Here is an 11,357-nt window from a genome sequence, read left to right as displayed (position 1 = left end):
AGAGTCAGGTTCGGTTTCTGTTGATGTCTCTGGCGTTGGAGGTTTAGCTTTTTTGTTGTAGAAAAACTCCAAACGTAGCTGTATTTTTGCCATTTTAACAGGGCTCAAATTCACTCCGTTTTAGCACATATTTTCGCTGACTGAAAAAGTGAAAGTCACACACGAGAACAAATATAACGGTGAAGGGTCTTAGACACTCTTTGTTATGTTATTATGTTTTGAAAGTTTGAAATAAACTGCGCATTTTTAAATAATAAACCCTGGCAACAGTGGCGTAGCCAGGATTTTTTTTCGGGAGAGGGTGGCAATGGTAACTTTTTTAAGGTGAATAGTCACAGTGGTGAAATTGGCAACCTGATTTCTTATTAGTGCATTGACGTTTTATTGTCGAAAAATAAAGAACTTTTTTTAAAAAAAAGAAGATCCAATAACCAAATACACTGTTGTGCAAAATAGTTAAAAAGAGAGATTCAGTTCAGAACACTTCCGTTTAAAAACAAAAAAGGAAATACGAAGCAAAGGACTTGAACTTTTAACATGCGCATCAAATTTCACATTTTGATAATAAATAACTATATATAATTTCATTCGTACTTATGGTTGTTCATTTCACATTTGGTGTTCAAAGCAAAGCAAACCATTTTATTTAATTTCACAAATCCTGACTAATGTAATTACTCTTTGACTGACGCAGGACTGCCGATGGTACCTAATCTTCTGGAGGTTTGGGAGAGGAGGGACTTGTGCACACAGTTGCATTAACTACATTGTATAACTACAGCGCATTTAAACACACAAAAAAATGTACAAACAGCTGATCCAACAAAAAACTTGGGTTGATTGACAGCAAATCCAACCACTCATTTTTTTTGGTATCACACTGCACTGACATTCGCTGACGGACACGTTGTAGCCTAAACAAATAATCAGAATGAAAACAAGTAGGTAACCGAACTCAGGAATTGAAACAGTTTCGCCGGTTTTCTCTCAGCAGCGTCCAGAACTGCTTTCATTCTGATTTATTTTTTTAGTTATTCAATTAATAACAGGTTGTACATTTACCACCACTCCATCTCCAAGACCTGGATGGACTTGGTTACCGTCCCTTGATGAAGCTGGCTGCACAATCCGTGAAAAATGATAATCTTATTAGTAGGCTGGCTGCTGGAGAGGTCAGCTGGCAATAAGATATGTCATGAGGCGAGTGCATTCTATGTAAATACATAGGCTACTCATTACATAGTAGATGTCCTCTACCACATCTATATGTGTAGTAGCTAGGCTACATAGCATATACAGTAATCATAGCCTATATGTTTCATGCATCTGTGTTTGGGGTTGAGCAAGTACAGCTTGCTTATGTATTCTCATTGGTTGATAGCAACGCGGTAAATAAAAAGTTCTTTCCGTGAGCGAAAAGAAAAATCAGCGCCGCCCATGCCACGTCCGCCCCGCTATAATGGGAAGCGAAAAATATAACAATATTGCAATTTCTTACACATGTTTCAGTGTGAACGATCCTAACACATTGTTTAAGCCACTGCCTGGCAGAAATCTGGGGGGGCACGTGACCAGGCGTGCCCCCCCTATGCGTCGACACTAACCCCGCCCCATTTAAATGATTTGGTTAGCCCCACCTCTTTAAATTATTTTGTTAACTCCACCCACTTTTAATGATTTGGTTAGCCCCACCCACTTTAAAATAGGCCGTGCATTAATAAAGTAATGCCCCCATACTTGTAACTATGCACTGCTCCAAGTTACTTTTTATTTATAACTCGCTATTAGCAAAAACAACCAGCTGTTGAGAAATTATGCTCTATAATCATCCTCCATTGGGACAATATAGACATGCATTGTTGCCAACCAAAGCACCAACTACATACAGTCAGCATTCGGTTATCCGTTACCCAGATACAGGTTAGTCGCGTTTTACCGCCCTGCATTAAGAATAAAATCAATCCCCATTTTATATATATACTGTATGTAAATAATGTCACAAATGAATGCACTTACCCGTCACACATGATTTCCGACTCCGTCTCCAGTTTTCTGATACAAAGCCCATCTATTCAGTGTTACAATGTACTTGTTATCTGTCACAACCCACTTTTTTTTTTCTCCCATGCCAAATCAGTCTGTCTTTATTGTGCAGTTACACAGCACTTCCTCCAATTTCACATGACGAAAATGCAGCAAAAACAAAGTGAACGAGAAGCTACGCTAATGTAAAAGTCATTAAACAGTTTTAGATACTGTGATGCATTTTTATATTTCTTTTTAAATCTGTGATCTTTAGTTGCTTTTGTGCATTTTCATTTGCAAGTGAACTGTGACATTAGGGCCTTATCGAGCACTATGTTCTGCAATTTTAAATACTGGCTTTGGATACTGTTATAATTGTGGAAACTGGTGTTTTTTTTAAAATCTTTTGCTAAATTGCATTGCTTTTTGCCTTTTACGCAGTTCTGTGCATGGGTAACAGTGCCGTTTCTAGGTATAAGCGACATAAGCGACTGCTTAGGGCCCCCTGCCGCTAGGGGCCCCCCTAGCAATAAATAAATAAATAAATATATTTTCTTTTAAATTGATTTTCATAAATAATCACAGTGATCAGTTTTCAAATAATTTACAGATTTTGTTAGTGAGTGAGTCATGCCCAGGGCCATCATGGAATCATGCATCATTCATCAGCCTTTTGAATGAAAACTATTAAGTAGCATACTGTAACGTTAGTCACAATGGCAGAGACAAATGAAGAAGAAGACAATAGGAGGGGATGGGGCGTCCAGTATTTTCATATCTCAAAGGTGGCAACCCTATTCCAGACTTTGTTTTCACTGCCTTTTGTTAATAAAAGATGATGTTGCTGCTAACAGGTCCCTCTTTATTCTTTACGTCTTTATTTGTTCATTGTATGTTTGCTCGTACATATGTGTGCTCATACAAACATTTACAAGACAGTAGGCTTAAGCCTATGTTGGTTTGATGTCGTGCCAAGTGGAGTGGGCTACAGTGAAGGGAGGCCCCCAAATCAAATCCTGCTTAGGGCCCCCAAAAGGCTAGAAACGGCCCTGATGGGTAACATTTTGATATCATTTTGCTGTTGGGCCGTTAATGGGGAAATTTACGTACTGCTACAATACATACCAGATTTCAAAGTATGTACTGTATTACAGTTCACGTGTCCACAGTCATCTCTTTTGGCAAGTGATATTTTCAGAATCATATCATTCTGAATTAAAATACTTCTATTGAAAATATAGTACTGTTCCAACAAAACCAACTACAGTACATCTAAATGGAAGCCTACGTATTTTAAAACACAGTCCTTTCAGCTATGTATTTTTGACATTGTATCTTTTTTGTGTTCCCTGAAAAAACTGACAAGGGTTGGAACGGGCCAAAATAAAATAATCAGATATGTGTCACACTCGTTTAACTGTCACTGAAGTCAAATTTTTATAGGGTCGGATATGTGAGTGTTGACTGCAGGGTTGGCTGATTTAAATCAAGTCGATTGAAGTCACTGATTTAAATCAATAATTAAATCACTTGATTTAAAAACAAAAAACATTCATTTAAATCATTTTTTCATTTCCTACCTATTTTATATAGTTTCTCAAGGAAAATACATGAAAAGTATGTTTTAAAAACCTTTTATTAACAGAAACATCTTAAACTGTTACTGTCTATAAACTAAAACTCTTAGGGCTGTATTCTGATCACAGTGCAAATGCAAGTGCAAACGCAAAAGGAGTTTGCCCCAGATTCTGTGGCGCATAAATGGAGGGAAAATGTAAAAAAATACTACAATGAAATGGTATTCTGAAGACTTGCCTCGTCTTGCCCTGTTATAGAGCGCCTGCCCCATCATTAACATATTCACTGAAGCGATTCTGATGACAGTGCAATGGGGTCCCAAATAGACAATTGAGCACTGTGTTAAGACCCACTGAAACCGGGTTTATTTAGTGGTGCAATCAGGAACTTTAACAATTGAACACACTTGTACTGTAGCTGGTAAATAGAACAGAAGAGCAGCTTCTGAACTCAGGTCAAAGCACCTTAGCACATAGTTCTTGAGTAATTGGAACATGAGCCACTCGGAATGATTACAAACATCTCAAAAGGTATTACAATTTCACTTGAAGCTGCTTACATAAATAAGGGACATTACAGGACTTACAAGAAATGTGTGAGATATAAACAAAAAGGATTTTACCCTTTTTAAAGTTGATTTTTAATGATGTGCTGTTTAGTTAGGTCAGATGTGTTATCCGGGATCGTCTCTCGAACACAAGTCAAGGTGATGGGACCTGTTGCTTTAGTAAAACAGCTAGAGTAAATATAAGTCTTGGCTCTCTGTCAAGAAAAGCAAAAACAAAATCAGAATTTAGCAGTCTCATTGGCAGGCATGTCAAGTCTCACTCCTAAAAGAAAACACATGACCATGTATATTAAAGGCATATTCCTAAATTGTAATCCTCATTTTTTACCTTGACCTCTGCCAAGGACATTATATGACATTTGACACTTAAGCAAGACATCTCACAAGTGCAGACATACCCCCAAAATGTTTTCCGTTTCAGAGGAAAATACAACTGCAGTTCAGAAAAGACATTTGTTCATCCCCCAAAACTAGGTATGTTAACTCATCTTGTAGCCTAGTTGTAGTTTCTGTGCAGTAGGTAAACTGCTGTATATCTGCAATTTGTACTGAACTTTCTCTTTTGTATAATTGCTAGTTTTGTTAAAATAAAAAAAAAAAACATGTTACCACCCAGTATTGTACCATAACCTCTACGTTTTGTAAGGTTTCTGACCTTTTGAGAGGAGCCCTAAACTAAGGTGTTATATAACCCCCTGCACCCTGCTTGTGGCTCAGTGTTGAGCTATGAAGATGAGGTCACTGCTGCTTGTCTGCCTGATTGTGGTCACACTGACTGTGGCTATTGCTGCCCCCAAGCAAGAGGGGTCTGAAACGGGCAAAGGAAAAAAGGTTGGTAGAAAGAAAATGTATATTAAAGAAACAGCACAGCTTACAAAAGGCCTGCAATGTTGTTCTTGTCTATTTTGTTTTGTTTTAAATAAATGACTATTATGATACATTAGAAAATATCGCTTTAAACTGTTTGCTGACAGGGTTTTGCTGGGGATGTTAACTAAAGGTTGGCTGTTTAAAAGTAAATGAAGAGTCTTGTTCTTGAAAGGACATTTCACACATTTCTATTGGAATTAAGCTGGGCAAGAGAAGAAAATCCACATTTTTACAGGCTTTATGGTTTATTTGCCATTTCTGAATTTGTCAAACAGAAGTTTAAAAATGCACTTAGTGACCATACTTGGAATACTATGTTGCTTCTGGTCCCTGCACTACAAAAAAGATAATGCGTCCCTGAAGAGATTAATCAGACGGGTCTTATGAAGATCTGTTACAGGAATAATGTAACTGTAGTCACTACTTAAAGCACAGCACTAACACCAGACCAGAGGACACCAATTGGTGGAGACATACTACACAGAGGTTGGTGATGGTATGGAATGGGTTACCGAGACATGTTGTTGATGCTGAATCACTGGGATCCTTTAAGACCAGACCTGACCAGGTTTTGAGATCAATCAGCTACTAGGAACCAGATAAGCACTTGTATATATTTTTGTGTTCAGATTTGAAAGCATAGTAGCACACGGGAAAACGGAAGCATGTCGTACGTGGAGTGGAAATGCATTTTAACAACAGTTTTAAAATGCAGCGGATTGCAGGTGCATTTAATGAGGACTGTAGCAGATCTGTCTAAATACTGCACACGTGCTATATGGTCATCTTCCTTATTCCTTACTTTAACCCAGTTTAGAACAACTGAATAGATCCTGCAGTTTTTACATAAAGCGTCTCGAAATGTATTATTGCATAAATAGTAATAACAGGTTGTAGCAATGCAGTGTTACAAAGGGATTTATAATGTCTTTTAATTACTTAATAGTATGACACGAGGCTTGATACTAGTAATGTAAACATTTTGTTTTTCGTAAAAACCGTATTCCTGGATAAGAATTGTCAAAACCTTTAAATTGTAGATGTTTTATAAATTGGCCCTCGAACTAAAGTGTGGCCTACAGTTTTATGTTTGTCTGAAAAAAACAACTACAATTGGTATTTTTAATAATCATTAACATGTTCATTATTTCAATATACAAACATGCAGTATTTTGCAATTATTTAAATCCAATCTTCTCCACTGCAGTTAAACTATGGTTGTTTTTCCTATGCACTTGACAGTGGTGGTGGGTGTTTTTGCCAAAAACTGCTTTAAGTGTGTGATGCAGTGTTGTAAGATTTATTGACATTATGTTGATAATCAGAACAACAGGGTTCACTAACCTCGACTAGGTCAGGGTTAACACAGTTGAGCTCAGATGAAACATTCCATTTGCAATGTACAGTACTGGGTGGCTATTGGTCATTCAGCAGTGTGATGCAAATACCTGCAGTTACCACAAAGCGCTGACCTGAGCACACTTGCTCATTTGCTATTCTAGTTTTCTCCCTGGGATGCTCGTACTTAAATATTTAATATAAATGGACTTTAGTTGGTATATAGGGGGCTGGTGTCTATAGAGTTAACACAAACTGTTTTACAATTTCTGAAAATGAAATTAATAAGTTGTGAGCGATGGGGATATAAATAGGCCCAATTAATCCCACACCTGCCGCACACCTTCTGTGAATGATGCAATTGTCAGCAAATGATTTACTGACCATCCCAATATAATTTAGGAGCAAAAGAAACATCTGTAATTGGCGTAATTACAGGGATTAATTATAGCATTGTTTCTTTACCGAATATCTCAATCGTCCTGCCTGGGGACAGACGTGAAGTTATGTATATATACATTTAGTGTGCCCAATTATTTTACCCCCGATTTTCTCCCCAATTTGGAATGTCCAATTATTTTTTCTCCTCATCGCAGCAATTCCTTACACAGCTCAGGAGATCCAAAGGTTCAGTGGGCGTCCTCCGATCCCACAACCAAACTATTATCCTCTTTTACACCCAGGAACCCGAGAGCGGATGTCAGCGAGCTACTGACCTCTGGAGGACAAAGGCCAGCCCTGCAGGTGTCCGCTTTTGAGCTCACAGGGCGCCTGGCCAGCAGGGTTCACTGTAGCGCAATGAGGAGAAACAGTCCCTTTTGTTTTTGCTTCCCTAACCCACGGGAGTGCCAGAGCCAATGTTACGCTCCCTTTGGAATTCACAGCGAAGACCGACAACTTTGCACAGCCAGGACGCGAACCTGTGCTGTATGACCACACAACCACGCTTTTACCAGGTGAGCCACTCGAGGACCCCCTGATAGTGTTTTTGAGGTTAAGATTCATTTAAAAGTTATAACTAGCTCTTTATTATATATATATATATATATATATATATATATATATATATATATATATATATATTGCACCAGGATGACTGAACAAAAGGAAAAGTGAAACGAAGAAACTGTAAAAAATGACGACTGGACACCAACCACTAAAAGCTGGTAATTTTAAACTTTAAAGAGATAGTTTATACCCTCTAAGCGGGCAATTTCTAATCTCTTTATTCATGCCACTGTCTGGTGCCCCAAGGGAGACTACAGTTGGATTTTTATACCAGCTCTGTTATCCCCAGCTGGGGATGAAATCCATTGCGAAGGGGATGAAGTGGAGGTGGCTGTACACACACACACACAATTTGTTACAAACTGTTTATCCAATTGACAGGAAACTTAGCATCAACATTATAGAGTATACATTAATGATAATATACAAGATTGTGAATGTCACACAGTTTTACATACATCTGGATAATCCCTCATCAGACTGTGATTAAACATTTCATTGCTAATTCTTATTCTATCCTGTACATACTGTTGATATGTCATGTTCATCGTTTAGAGTTTACGTGGCAGGAGATGTATATGTATACATAAGCATAGGCAAATTGTAAGCATGGCAAATTCTTTGTTGAGATTTAGTAATGTCTTTCTCAAAGAGACCCAAGTGTAAATGTTTGTCGTAAGCACCATGGATAATAGCATTTACATAATGTCCCGTGACAAGAAATTACATCTAAAATACAAATGTATTTTTTTCAGATTTGTAAAAAAAGACCTGCTTCTCCTGGTGTTGTATCCTTGCTGGACGGAGATGGTGAAGATGCTGGAGGCGGCCAAGCCAGCACAGTATGGGGTAGATTTGACAAGGGACAAGAAAAGGTAATTAGAATTACAACGTGATGTTTAGGAACCCGCATTAGAGAGACAGATAGATTCAAATTATTATTTTTCTCTGTCCCCTTACATTTGTATGCTGTTTGAAATCATATTTTTGTAATAATCTGTTTTCAGGATATGCCATAGACCTAGGTTAGATGAGCCAAAATGTCTTTATATCAGTAGTAACTGTGTATAGCCAGGTATACAATCGGAAACTTAATTCACTTTTGAGTTATTGTCTATGTTTGGTACACAGCTTATCTTCCTGATTTTATTTTTATTTTTTTTAACTTAGGTTCCATTACCAGTGCTGTCCCATAAAAATGAACCATTTTCCTGCCACATTGTTTCACCCTCTGGACATATCAATGATTCAGATCTTTTACACATATCCATCTTATATGGATGTTTTGTGTTTTGTTTATAAAAAATGTGTAAATGTGTAAAGGACTAGGGGTTGTGGTGTTTGTCTGAAGTAAGAGAGTGGTGGTGTAACATCAAATCATTTGCAGCACGAATAAGTCACAGTCACTGGCCATGTCATGCACACTTATTTCTAACTCATTGGTTGATCGAAAATAAGTTTAACATGCAATGGAGTAGTTCATTGGTTTTATACGCTCCCTTTAAAGATGTAATAAACAATCTCATCCAGTGGGATCTCTTTTCAGAGTGTGCAGTAGCAGAAGGGGATTGTGGGAATGTGTGGAGCTAAGGAAGGTAGAAGGAGATGCGCAGTAGAAACCCTGGGATATGTTTACACAATGAACTAATTTGTGGATGAATATCGTTGGTGTTAATTAAAGTTAATAAGACAAAATACCAGGTGGGGGCACCATTAGAGCGCGTCGGTGTGGACATCTTAGGGCCGTTTCCACGGACGGAGGGGGGCAACCGGTACGTCCTGGTGGCCATGGATTACTTTACTAAATGGCCCGAGGCGTACGCAGTCCCCGATCAGAGCGCGACTACCTGCGCGGAGGCACTGCTGGAAGGCATGTTCTGCCGGTTTGGGGTTCCCGAGGAGCTACACAGTGACCAGGGGCGTAACTTTGAAGCGCAGGTGTTTGGTGAGGTGTGCAGGCGGCTGGGTATTAAGAAAACCAGGACGACCCCACTACACCCACAGAGCGATGGATTGGTGGAGCGGTTTAACCGCACCCTTGCCACCCAGCTGACCATGTGGACCTCCCAGCACCAGCGTGACTGGGATCAATGCTTGCCCTTGGTCCTAATGGCCTACCGGACTGCAGTGCATGAATCTACAGGGTGCACGCCAGCGGCTCTTATGTTTGGGAGAGAGCTCCGCACCCCAGTGGACCTTGTGTTTGGCCGGCCACCTCAGCTCCACACTCCGGAACCTACCGGCCCGGAATACCTCCAGCAGCTACAGGACCGATTGGACACTGCCCATGTTTACGCTCGGAAGCACCTCACCTCAGCTGGCCAGCGCCAGAAACGGGCATACGATACTCACTGCCCTCGGCGAAGAAAGGGACTCTGCCCCAAGCTGGCCAGTAACTGGGAGGGCCCCTGTGTTGTTCTGGAGAGGCTCTCCGAGGTGACTTCTCGAGTGCGGCTGCGGACCCGTAGCCGGGCGGTTGTGCTCCACCAAGACCGCTTGGCCCCCTACCGCCCCGGAACAAACTCGGTTGTCCCTGCAGCCAGCCCGGAGGCCAGCTCCCAGGACAGGGAAAGCGCTTCCCCCTTGCAACCACCGAATAGTTCACCAGCTGGTGGCCCAGGTAGGAGCATTCCGGCTCCAGCTGACTCCCAGCCCGCTGCACCTGTGCTCCAGCGCGGCCAGCGTATCCGTCGACCACCCCCGGGACTCTCTGACTTTGTGAGACATTAAGTGTTGGGCCAGCGGGACGTTCGGCCCTAAGATGGGGGCTGTGTAACGGGCACGGCTGGACTGACTCGCCGTTGCCACCTGTCGTCGAATAGGGCGCTGTGCCCGGAGCCAGTCCCCTACATTTGGTTAATGTGCAGCCGTGGATGCTGGGAGTACGAACTATGGTAGGGGAGAAACGGAATTATTGTTGTTGTGTTTATTTGTTGTTACTGTAAAAGTTTGCGTACTGTTCTATGCATTTCCCTGTAATTGTTATTACCCTTCCGGTGTTGTTTGATATATATGTGAATGTCACCCTGAGAGGCAGAGTAGTGCTCTGGTGTGGGGAAGGGCTGTGTGTGTGTGTGCTCATAGAGGGCGCTGACTTGCTGTTAGCTGCTTAATAAACTGCATTACCTAAAAGAGCTATTGTGTGCGTGTCTCCGTTAATCCCTGTGCTCGCTACAATATATATATATATATATATATATATATATATATATATATATATATATATATATATATATATTGCGATATGGAGTCTTGCATGCCCCGGTAGCTACGAAATGGAGTCTTACCATCCACCTCAGGTTGCTTCAACCGGAGGTGCATGCAATGATATATATCTTATTGTATTACTTGTATTGTAACGCTTGAAATGTTTTTGCTTACGATTGTAAGTCGCCCTGGATAAGGGCGTCTGCTAAGAAATAAATAATAATAATAATAATAATATATATGCATGCCCCGGCAGCTAAATGCTTAGTTACGGCGCTGGGCAAAACCAAAGCCCATGGCCAGTATACAATATTTTTCTGTATGCATTCTTTTCTGTTGAGCACTACTGACACCGTTGAAAGGGTGAGTCTTAGGTCGCCTGTGGATACATTAGTCCAATCAATGCGTCTGAACCTGCATGCGCGAGTAAATACCATCCTAACTCCTAACATCCAAAAAAAAAAAAATAACAAGTAGTGGAGTAGTGGTTAGAGCTCTGGACTCTTGACCGGAGGGTCATGGGTTCAATCACTGGTGTAGGACACTGCTGCTGTACAATTGAGCAAGGTACATTACCTAGATTGCTCCAGTAAAAACCCAACTGTATAAATGGGTAATTGTAGTAAAAATACTGTGATATCTTGTAACAATTGTAAGTCGCCCTGGATAAGGGCGTCTGCTAAGAAATAAATAATAATAATAGTAATAATATATATATATATATATATATATATATATATATATATATATATATATATATATA

The 11,357-nt window shown here is 40.2% G+C and overlaps 1 long non-coding RNA gene across 1 annotated transcript; it reads left to right on the top strand.

The window, feature by feature from the left end:
- Positions 1-4,503: 4,503 nt before the first annotated feature.
- LOC131737036 (uncharacterized) lies at positions 4,504-8,282 on the top strand. Its single transcript, XR_009328611.1, has 3 exons — positions 4,504-4,645; positions 4,818-5,002; positions 8,143-8,282. It is a non-coding gene; the product is annotated as an uncharacterized LOC131737036 (long non-coding RNA).
- The last annotated feature ends 3,075 nt before the right edge of the window (positions 8,283-11,357 follow it).

This window comes from Acipenser ruthenus, chromosome 4, assembly GCF_902713425.1.
Source record: "Acipenser ruthenus chromosome 4, fAciRut3.2 maternal haplotype, whole genome shotgun sequence".
Lineage (NCBI taxonomy): Eukaryota > Metazoa > Chordata > Actinopteri > Acipenseriformes > Acipenseridae > Acipenser > Acipenser ruthenus.
The sequence above is the reverse complement of the archived record's forward strand: the minus strand, read 5'-3'. Positions and strand labels throughout refer to the sequence as shown.